This window comes from Megascapheus bottae, chromosome 1 (genome assembly GCF_031878675.1).
Source record: "Megascapheus bottae isolate mThoBot1 chromosome 1, mThoBot2.hap1, whole genome shotgun sequence".
Lineage (NCBI taxonomy): Eukaryota > Metazoa > Chordata > Mammalia > Rodentia > Geomyidae > Megascapheus > Megascapheus bottae.
In genome coordinates this window covers 7,265,436-7,277,088 of record NC_143509.1, presented here as the reverse complement: position 1 = coordinate 7,277,088, position 11,653 = coordinate 7,265,436, and the positions used below count along the sequence as shown (strand labels likewise).

The 11,653-nt window shown below is 43.1% G+C and overlaps 1 pseudogene; it reads left to right on the top strand.

The window, feature by feature from the left end:
* Positions 1 to 8,583: 8,583 nt before the first annotated feature.
* Positions 8,584 to 9,525, top strand: LOC150068231 (olfactory receptor 7E24-like; annotated as a pseudogene).
* The last annotated feature ends 2,128 nt before the right edge of the window (positions 9,526 to 11,653 follow it).

Genomic DNA, 11,653 nt, shown 5'->3' with positions numbered 1-11,653 from the left:
TCTCAGAAGGAAATCTGTAACCTGGGTTAGATTTTGTGCCTCTATATCACTTGGGCAACTGCTCATAAACAAAAAACATCTTGCTAGGAGAATGAAACACATATCCAGAAATTGTCAACTGTATACATGTGAAATTCAAGTACATACAAATTTGAATTTTGCACCACCCATGCAATACAATATACTCGTGAATGATGGTGAAGTGTTGCATTCCCTTACTTCTAGAATCTTCTCACTCTGGGATGCCTTGTTCCTCGGGCTTTTTCTACATGTGAAGTTTCTACGTGTGACACACAGCTGTGTTGAAAAGCAAAGAACAACTGGGCTGGCTAGAGCAAGATCACCTGACAGTACAGCACACACTTGTATAGTGGGGGGAGCAGGTTCCAGGGCAGCAGGGGGGAATCTAAGCGTTTTACACACTTATGATGCATGTCTCTGTCTAGGAGCCTATTTTTGGAGCCAGTGCCCAGACCTAGGTCTAGGAAGCCTTTCCACTGAGAGGTTGGGAGAGTAGGGTTTCCTGTAGAGATTGAGATTCTGGGTGGTAAACTAGGCTGGAGGATTTGTGGACCATCGACTGGGGGAAGGGCCAGCAGTAGGTCAAGCCACTAGAGCAATATTGGGTTAGGAGAACAAAGCAGATTCCCAGCCATTAGTGCAGTGAATATTTTTTATCCCAATGAAAAAACCCAATCCCATCCGATTCTTATTCATCTCTGATATCAAGCAGGCACAAATCTACTTCTGGTTCCTCGGCACTTGCCTTTTCTGGTATTATGGTATTTGTGGGGAAATGGGTGAGTCCGGAAATGTGATATTGAGTGAAATAAGTCAGGCTCATAGAAACAAAGAACGCTGAACATTCTCTTAAACATGGAAATTAGATCTCAATTATCAAGGTGTATGAATACATACAGGGTCTTATGTATCAATTCACAAGCCAATTAAGTAAAGTATGGTAGGAAAGGATTCTGATGGAATAACTCCTTTCATCAACTCATCTGTTGTTTAACCAAATGAATAAGAGGAAGATAAACAGCCTGCTCTTTAAAAATATACATTGTTTCAGAGGCAGTTGGCTCATAATTCTCATCCTAACTATTCTAGGGGCTGAGGCCTGAGATTCAAAGGTGGAAGCCATTCTGGGGCAGGGATGTCTGAGAAATACTTGTCTTCAATTAAATAGAAAAAGCAGGAAGTGGAGCTGTATCTTTCAGCAGAAACCTCAGGGACAGCACCCAGGCCCTGAGTTCAAGCCACCCAACTTACATATGTACTTGCACATAAACACACACCCACACACGCGCGCGCGCACACACACACACACACACACACACACACACACACACACACACACACATAAACACACACCACAGAAGGTTAAGCATATGAAAAGAGAAAGAATGGCCTAAGAACCAGATCTCCGAGAGGGACACAAGGCATATCTGCCAGTAGTTTCATTGATGTAACATCCTCTTGTCATTTTCATCATCATCACAATCTTCCTCCTCCTCCTCCTCCTTCTCCTCCTCGTCATCCTCCTCTCCCTACTATTTCTACTACTCCTTGTACTTCTCATACTCCTCCTCTTTTCAGTCAGCCTCTATGAAAACTTAGGAAACTGGTTTGAATCATTTATATCCTGCTGCATTTGGTGAGCCACAAATGAGAATGAAAAGCACAGTAGGTAAATAATTCTCCATTACATATACTGGTATCCCTAACCTTCAAACCCTACCTGCAAGTTCACTGAGGACATACCCTTTCCAGTCCCCTCATGTGCAGGGATTTACATGGGCATCCTCACCCCCTGTGATGCCCAAACCATCCTACCTGTCCTCATGCTGCAGAGAAGACATTCCAGAGAGTCCTTCACTGCCCATCCTGCCCCACTCAATTGCTTAAACTGCTCAGCTAAGACTCAGGTTGACAGATCTGAGGACCCCAGATCTGGTGCTCAGCACAAGTACAGCCTCTGTCCTCAGGAGAGAGATGAAGACACAGAAGGGCAGAGATGGTGGTGATGAGGAGACAGATATAGGACCATTGTGCTGGTGACAAGGGAGGGAAGGCTCATCCTTGACTTCTATATGGCCTTGGAGGATTAATACCCACAGGTCACAATTAACCAACCTGCGTGTATTAACAGGCCAAGTTTTGGACATTTGACACACAGGGCTGACAGAATCATAAGAAAAAAATGCATTCCTGGTTGAAAATTGCTTTGTCTAGCAAGAAGATTTATAGATTTAAACTTTGGTCATTTATACTTATTTGATGAAGGGCAGAACCATTCCATTTTCATTTTCATTAGCATTAAAATATGCTTTACCAAAGCCTTACATATTATGGACAAACTAGAGTAACGTTTATAATATTTGTGTTGTTCTACAATTGATCCACACAAAACATCACCAAGAATATCATTGTTCTACCCTGCGAGTTTTATTTATTTTATAAATATTTTATTTATACAAACATATCCTTAACTTCCCAGGACGAAATACCTGCAAACACCAGCGGAGTCCCCATGCAACATTTCTTTGATGTTCCCATATGATGGATCAGAGTCCCAGGATTCACTGTAGCACAAGTATGGGGAATGAATTGAACTTGCACCGCTTGGAATGATCCAGAGGATCAAAAACATAAAGCAATAAGTGCACAGAGGTCCTACAGATGTTAGAAGGATTCTTTTTTTTATTGTAATTAGTAAAAGGGTTACATGATATTTGCCAGATAGAAGGTGCATTAATTCACATACATTGATACCCTTTCACATGTCTTGGTACCCGTTTCCCTCCCCCCCACACCCCCCAGTGGCACAGATTCCCCATTATGATGAGGAATTGGGCAGCCATATGGAAGGAGAGCGGCCTGGGAAAAAAAAAGATAAAACAGTATGAAGGATGTGAGGATTCTGCTGTTAGACATGGATGGAATCATCCCAGAGCACCCTCGGTGGGCCAATGGAGCCAGGAAATGTGGTATCTATACATAGTCATCCATTAGTGAGGACAACATTGTATTATTTGGAAAGATCTGGAAAAAAATTATGTTAAAGAGAGTAAATTAGGGTCTATGTTTTCCTTTGTATGCGCAAGGTTTATTTAGCTCACAAACTCCTTAGTAAATCCATTGGGCTGTATGATCTTGTATACAAATGTATTCACTGATATATGGTAGATTCCAGAAGATCTGAAATGGTGTAATTCCATAGAAAGGCAAAATCAATGTTCTGAGAAATAAACACCAGGAAGTGGGGACTGGACAGGATTGGAGTGGCATCAAGGGGTAGATGAAGAGGAGAAGATGGGGAGAATGCAAACAAGCATCCAATGTATATCCTACAAAATTATGAAGAGTGAGTGAAGGTGTAAGTAGGGGACGGTGACAATATTGGAGGGGTGACATTGATCGAAATACATTCATAAACCGCAGAGACTGCTTACTATTCTTTATAGGTGCTATGGTACTGAGTCTTATGGTAGGACAGTATGTTTACAAGACAGGAACATTGATGGGTTTTGCCTATAATAAAGCTTTAACTTGAGCCAAAACAACAAAAGAAATGAAAACTAACAAGTATTACACTACCACATCAAATACCTGCCTCAAAGTTTCTGAAGGCTATGACCAATTGTCCCACACAGCAATGAGAACAAGAAAACTTCAAATTCAAGAAGAATTGCGCTCGGCATGAGGTGCCAAACTAACCATTCTATGCTAATAGTGATCAGTTCAGCAGAGACTCTACTAACCCCAGCTTCTCTTTGCTGTGTCCTAGAGCCCTGGATAGTGGGTGGGTGGTTGTGTGAGACATTCCCAGCTCCCTCTACTTCATTCTGCAGAATATCCAACTGGACCCAGGAAACCAAGCCAGATAGGTTGTGTAAACTAGCACAGAAGGAGCTCCCTCCCACCTACTCAGCTGGCTTTCTACCCCACCAGAAGCAACCAGGCCCCAGGACAGCACATCATGGGGCAAGGGAATCTTGGTGCATGTCTTTGACACAGGGGGCCAAGAGGAGAAGAAAGTGGTGCCTGGGGGGTTATGGGGAAGGCATGGATGGAAGGCCAGGAGAGGTGCATGTTGCAAGACTCCTAGCTGGGACGCCAAGGCGTGGCTGCCATGAGAGAGGGAGGAGCTTACAGGTGGAGCTGTTAGAAGGGAAGGGACAGCCAGGACAGATTCATAAGGATCTGAAAACCAAGGTTCCAGTCAAACTGGGCAAAAAGTACAGGGGCCTGTTATCTCCACAGAACTTAGCTCCCCTCAGGGGCCCTACTGGTAGAGTACTTGCCTAGAATGCACAAACACCGTTTTGATTCCTTGCAACCACATACATAGAAAAGCTAGAAATGGACCTGTGACTTAAGTGGTAAATCAAATGAGCATAAGCCAAGAAAGACAGAAACAAAGAGAGAGAGAAAGAGAGAGAGAGAGAGAGAGAGAGAGAGAGAGAGAGAGAGAGAGAGAGAGAGAGAGAGAGAAGCAGAAAAACAAAAATTTCCCCTGAATTCTTACAGTGTCTGAAAACTATTGTGGATATTCTCTTTGTCTCCTCTTGAACAGTTTGTGGGTTTTTGTCTTTAACTTAATATTTTACTAACTTTTTATTTTGATCATCATAGGACTTGAACTCAGGCTCTGGGTGCTGTCCTTGGGATTTATTGCTCAAGACTAAATCTCTCCCACTTTGAGACAGGAGGCAACTTCAAGTTTTCTGGGAGTTCATTGAAAACAAGAGTCCCTCGATCCTTCCTGATGAGCTGGCTTTGAACCATAATCCTCAGATCTCAGCCTCCTGAGAAGCTAGGATGACAGGCATAAGCCACCAGCACACAGCTTTATTCAACTTTAGAGTTTCCTGATGAATTAACCATTCTGAGCACATTTTATTTTGTTTATTCCAGTTTCAATAAATAATGAAAAGTCCAACTTATAAAAAATAGAAAACAGTAATAGAACAGACATCAATTCTTTTTTAATATCTTTTTATTGTAATTAATAGAAGGGTTACATAATATTTGCCAGACAGAAGGGGCAATACTTAACGAAGAACAGGCATCAATTCTGAAGATATTGCATCTGTTGTATAAAATATTTCTGTAGATTCCTCATGAAATATTTTATAGGACAGAACTGTGTCCATGAAGAAAACATGAACCAATTCAGCAGTGAAATTCAGTATGGAAAATTTTGAAAATGAACTATACAATTTGAGAAGACTCGATTCCAGGAGGGAAAAGACTGGGAGAAAATGAGGGAGGAGATAATACTGCTCAAGAAGGAATGCACAAAATTCCTGAGTTACATAACCTTCACCTCTCTGTACATCACCTTTACAATAAAAAAGAAAAGAGCTATGGCCATGAATTTGTGTGTGCATGCATGTGTGTGCATGTGTGTATGTGTGTGTGCATGTGTGTGTGCATGCATGCGTGCGCGCATGTGTGCGTGTGTGTGTGTGTGCAAGTTCTTGGACTTGAAGTTAGGCTCTGTGCTTTGTTTGCTCAAGATTGGTGTTCTGCTGCTTGAGCCCCAGCTCCTCTTATGCTTTTTGTGCCTTTAGTTGGAGGAAAGAGTCTCACAGATTGTCCTGGCTGGCTGGCTTCAAACTCTGCTCTCCATATCATAGTCTCCTGAGTAGCTAGTAGTACAGGTGTGAGCCACCAACAACCAGATTTTTAGTCTCTATTTTCAAAGAGTAAATTGCATTGCAGTGTTACCATGGACATGGTAATTTCTATGCCTGTTTCTTTCTAGTCTTGTGTATCTTTAAAGTAGAAGCAAATAGAAGGGCTTCAAGAGCTGAGCAACCAAAAGAAAATTCTAGAGGTTCAGGAAATATCCCATGGAGAATGATTTCAGAAGCTTTGGCCTCAGGTGGTAAATTCAGCTTACAAATATTCCAACTCAGTAGGCACATAGCCTTTGTTGTCTGTTTAATTTTTTTCTCAAAAGTTTTTTTTTCAACAGTTGTCCAAGCAGCAGAGAAGATGGCCTACTCAAAACCGTCACACAGTTCCATCTCCTGAAATTCTAAGATGACCCTGAACTACAGCCCTTCATGGTTAGGCTCTTCCTGTCCATGTACCTGATCACTGTGCTCAGAAAATCTGCTCATCATCCTGGCTGACATCTCTGATCCCCACCTCCACACTCCCATGTAGTTCTTCCTCTCCATCCTCTCCTTGCATGACATCTGCTTCACCTCCACTACCAAGTTGCTGGCGGACCTCCAGAGTCACAGCAGAACCATCTCCTATGGGGGCTGCCTCACACCAAGGTCTCTGTTCATCCTTTTTATGTGTGGTGGTAATATGCTTCTGACTGCCATGGCTTTTGTCAGGGTTGTGGCCATTTGTCACACTCCACATTACCAAGTGACCTGCAACACTCATCTCTGTGGCTCCTTAATTTGATGTATTTTCCCTCAGTCTTATTGACTCCTGGCTGTACTATGCCTTACTGTTTGCTCAAAGGCAACTGCACTCCTGGCTTTTCCGTGGCTCATTGGAGGTAACAGTCTCATTGACTTTGCCATCCAGGCTGATGTTAAATCTCAGTTCTCAGAAGTATTAGCTAAGATTACAGGTGTGAGCTACAACATCTGTCTGATAACTTTATTGTTTGATTAACTTTTTGCCTTTCACATTGCGTGTGTGTGTGTGTGTGTGTGTGTGTGTGTGTGTGTGTGTGTAGGTAGGTATTTTTTATTGGTGACTAGTAGAGAAAGATATGCTGGACTTTGGACACCCATTTATTCATTTTCTTTCTTTTTTGCCAGTTGTGGGGCTTGACCTCTGGTCCTGAGCACTATCTTTGGGCTTTTCTCAAGGTTAGAGCTCTACCACTTGAGCCACAGCAGCACTTCGAGGTTTTTTCTGTGTGGGTGCTACCGAGGAATCAAACCCGGTCTTCATGCGTCTTAGGCAGCACTCTTATCACTAGGCCAAACTCCCAGCCCTGAACATCCATTTTTCTATTACTCATTTTCCATCTCTAATACTGGAAAATCCACAGAGACTGAGATAGCACAGACTGATTTGTGTAATTATGTGCATTTTGCCTTGATCCACTGAGGAGAAAAAAACAGTTACTAAATAGCCTGTCTTTTTAGTCTGTGATTTTTGTAGTCCAGTCTACATTTGTTCTTCTCCTCCTTGGCTGGATCTCTCCATTCAGAAGCGTCTTAGTGAATTTGGTTTTAATTGTATTAGGTACAGCAGGCATGGGAGATCATTCAGAGCTAGATGTGTTGGCCCAGACCCTACAAAGCAGCTTTGAAATTCTGTAAGTTCTGAGGCATAGGAGAGTTAGGAAGGAAAGTGGAAAGAAAATCTTAAAATTTTCTTTATCATCATTCAGGTGGTAGGATTGCAATATCTCAGGAAGACCATCATGAATACATAATATACAGAAGTATAGATACATACATGACTATATGTGTGTATATGCACATAGATATACATACATATTTCTTTTGTGTGTGCTTGGGACCTGGGTGAAGTCCTGTCACGTTTTCTCTCAGGCTGGTGCTATACCACTTGAGCTACACCACCAAAACTGGTTTTTTGCAGGTTCATTAGAGATAAGAGTCTCATGGTTGGCTTCCCATTGCAATCCTCAGATCTCAACCTCCTGCGTAGCTAGGATTATCATCGTGAGTCACTGGTGCCCAGCTCCAGTTCAGAGATCTTCACTTCAAATGTCTTGACTGACACTGCAGAGGCCACGTTGGAGCAGAGGCAATGGCTTCTTCCATTAGAGCCTCAGTTCTGCTCATCACAGTGGAGACGTTGATGCAAAAACCTTGGCCATGTCTATAGCATATATATCATGGAAATGCCCTTTTAGTTGTTTTCACTGGGCCTTGTCCATGACGAGCACATACTTCTAATGAGCTACATTTCCAAACCCAAGAATGTGTGTGTGTGTGTGTGTGTGTGTGTGTGTGTGTGTGTGTGTTTCTTTTGACAAGACCTTACCATGTAGCCTAGGCTGGCCTTAGACTTGTGTTCCTCCTGCTTCTGCTTCCAAATTGCTGGAATGATAAACTGTAGGTACTTCACATCATGACCACTGAATGCATCTCCTTTTGTAGGAAGGCGTTACAGGAAAACCATGAAGTGGTCCAATCACCAGGCCACACACACACACACACACACACACACACACACACACACACACGGTAAGAGGCACACTGTTTTCATTCTAAACTGTCCATTTAATCTCAGTATTAGTTAATGCCAGTCCAGTTCAACTATTGTAATATTGAAAGGATATTCCATTCCCTTTTTAAAGTGACTTAAGATCTGTTTTATACTTAAGTTGTCTTCATATATCTGATGTATGATTACAAGAAGGAGAGCAGGAAAACCATTAATGACTTTCATGTAAACTGGTTTTGCCCCAGTTAAGAAAAAGATCGGAGTACTAAGTGTAAATTATTCGCATGTCACTATTCCCATTCAAAGCATAAAGAGCCAGGGATATTTTATTTCTTTTTGTATTTCAGTGTATTTTATTGGTTTTTCTTTTTAAGTGTTTGGAGACATACTCACACAAAAAATGTAACCACTGCCACAGAATTCTTCCTCCTGGGGCTCTCAGAGGATCCTGAACTCCAGCGTGTCCTCTTTGCACTCTTCCTGTCCATGTACCTGTTCACAGTGCTTGGAAATCTGCTCATCATCCTGGCCGTCACCTCTGACCCCAACCTCCACATCCCCATGTACTTCTTCCTCTCCAATCTGTCCTTGATTGACATCGGCTTCACCTCCACCACCATCCCTAAGTTGCTGATGAACCTCCAGAGTCACAGCAGATCCATCTCCTATGGGGGCTGCCTCACCCAGATGTCTTTTTTCATCACTTTTGCATGTACAGATTCTATGCTTCTGACTGCTATGGCCTATGACAGCTTTGTGGCCATCTGTCACCCCCTGCATTATTCATGCATCATGAACCCTCGTCTCTGTGTCTCCTTACTTTGGGTGTTTTTCACACTTGGTCTTTTGGAATCCCTGCTACACAATCTGATTGTCTTACAGCTTACCTGCTTCAGGACTGTGGACATTGCTACTTTCTTCTGCCACCCTTCCCAGCTGCTTCACCTGGCCTGTACTGACAGCTTTAGCAATGAGATAGTCATGTGTGTTATTGGCATCCTGCTTGGTGTTCTCCCTGCCTCAGGCATTCTCTTCTCCTACTGTTAAATTCTGTCCTCCGTTTTGAAAATCCCATCTGCAGGGGGGAAGTACAAAGCCTTCTCCACCTGTGGCTCTCACTTGTCCATAGTGAGCTTGTTTTATGGCACAGGAGTGGGGGAGTACTTTGGTTCAGCTCTGTCAACATCCCCCAGAAACCATGTGGTGGCCTCAGTGATGTATGCTGTGGTCACTCCCCTGCTGAACCCCTTCATCTACAGCCTGAGGAACAGGGACATTAGCAGAGCCCTGGAGAGATTGGACACCCGGGCATTCTCCGTGTTTGCTCCTGCAGCTTCCAGGTAGGAAATTAATTGGAAAAGTTAGAAAACCACATACGTTAAAATAAGAAAAAGGGACCGGGAGTTTGGCCTAGTGGTTAAAGTGCTTGCCTAGCATGCATGAAGACCCAGGTTCGATTCCTCGGTACCACATACATAGAAAAAGCCGGAAGTGGTGCTGAGGCTCAAGTGGTAGAGCTCTAGCCTTGAGAAAGTCCAAGGACAGTGCTCAGGCCCTGAGCTCAAGCCCAGGACTGGCAAAAAAAATAAATAAATAAAATAAAATAGGAAAAAGCCAGAAGGGGTGCTGTGGCATAAGTGGCAGAGCTCTAACCTTGAGGAAGCTTAAGGACAGTGCTCAGGCCCTGAATTCAAGCTGCAGAACTGGCACACAAAAATAAAAAAGGAAAATATCGCCTTTTCTTTCCCATTCTTTCTTATTTTTTGTTTGTTGTTTTTAGCAGTCCTTAAAATCTGGCTCTGGGTGTTGTCCCTGAGCTTTTACTCAAGACGAAATCACTCAGGCTTGAGCCACAGCCTCCCTTCTGGATTTCTCTGAGTAGTTTCTTGAAAATAAAAGTCTCACATGACTTTCCTGCCTCGGCTGGATTCAAGCCACAATCCTCAGATTTCAGTTTTCTGAGTATCTAGTGTTCCAGGATGGAACCGCAGATGCTGTCTCCCTCCAGCCCTTTAGTCTGATTCTTCCAGTATAGTCTGATTCTTCCAGGCTGTATGAACCATACTGTGTTCTCTTTCTGTCAGGGATGTGTGAATTAGGAAGCTCCTATATGACATTGCTTTCTCCATTGCCAGTATCCATATTAAGCCTCCCTGGAGCCAAGGCTATTGATTTATGTTGAATGGAGAAAGGAATAGGAGCTGAATACACTGATTGTGATCCAGTAGAGACAAAGCATAATCCTGAAGAACAGGGGGAGGACTGGTTATTGGCAAAAGTGGTTCTTCATGAGGAAAACCAGTTTAATAGTTTCTGTTGTAAGCTGTAAGAATACCAGCATGCAACACTTAAGCTGTGATAATCATGATTACGCTGGACACAGGTGGCTGCAGCCTGGGCAGGACAGTCCAGAGTCTAATCGCCAACCAACCCCACAAAGTCAGAAATGACGCTGTAGACTCAACTGGTAGAGTGCCAGCCTTGAGCAAAGTATCTCATGCACAGTGCCAGACCCTAAACTCAAGCTCCACTACTGGTAAAACAACAACAAAAACCATGATTTGTTGTCCATGGTCACCACAGAGTGTCATTCTGTACTCTCCTTGTCTTTCATACTCCTTTGTGAAATCATAGACAATAGCATCTATCATGGCCTAAAATGGTTACATACATTGCTTCCTATGAACTCCAGTGGGAAGAGGATGGGGTTCGTAAGGATGCATATGGGGAAGAAAGTTACCACAATATCCTGGATGAGGGAGGAGGAGTTCTGCAATGCAAGGATATGAGTTATGTATTGCATGTAATTTCTGTCACATGATCTGCATACGATGTTTCCGGAGTATATGTTTGAAGTTACTTGTAACATTACTGCTGTTGTTGTCATTACTTGTCATAAATTAACATTAAAATAAATAAACATGCCAATTATTAAATATAAATTATTAAACTTAAAAATCAAAAAAAATCTAGTATTAAAATAAAGTAAATGATCTTGTGAAATTAACTACAGATCATTAGGTAGAGAAGAATGAAGAGATAGGTGGGCAATTAGGATAGAAGTTGTTATTGGTGGAAGGAAGATGGCGCCGAGTCAATAGGGATGCTGCTTAGCTTTCTCTGACAAAAAGAAAGAACCAGGGAGTCCCACGAGCCAAGTTTTGAAAGAAATCCACGACAACAAACTCAAAAAGCAACGGAGAAGGACGCAAACCGGAAAAGAAATCCAGATAAAGCTCACATCCAAGTTTCTCAAAGAATTCGGAACGCGATGACCCCTCCCCCACCTCTCACCCAAAGCCGCAGAAAGCCGCACCAGACAAAGCTGCGAAAAGCGGCTTGAGCTGGCACCGGCTCCACGCGGGGAAAGCAGGGGCAGGCACGGGCTCTAATCCACGAAAAGCGGCGGCAGTGGAGGGCACCAGGCTGGGAGGCCAACGGCTGCAGAAACCAGCACAGAACCGGGCCAGCG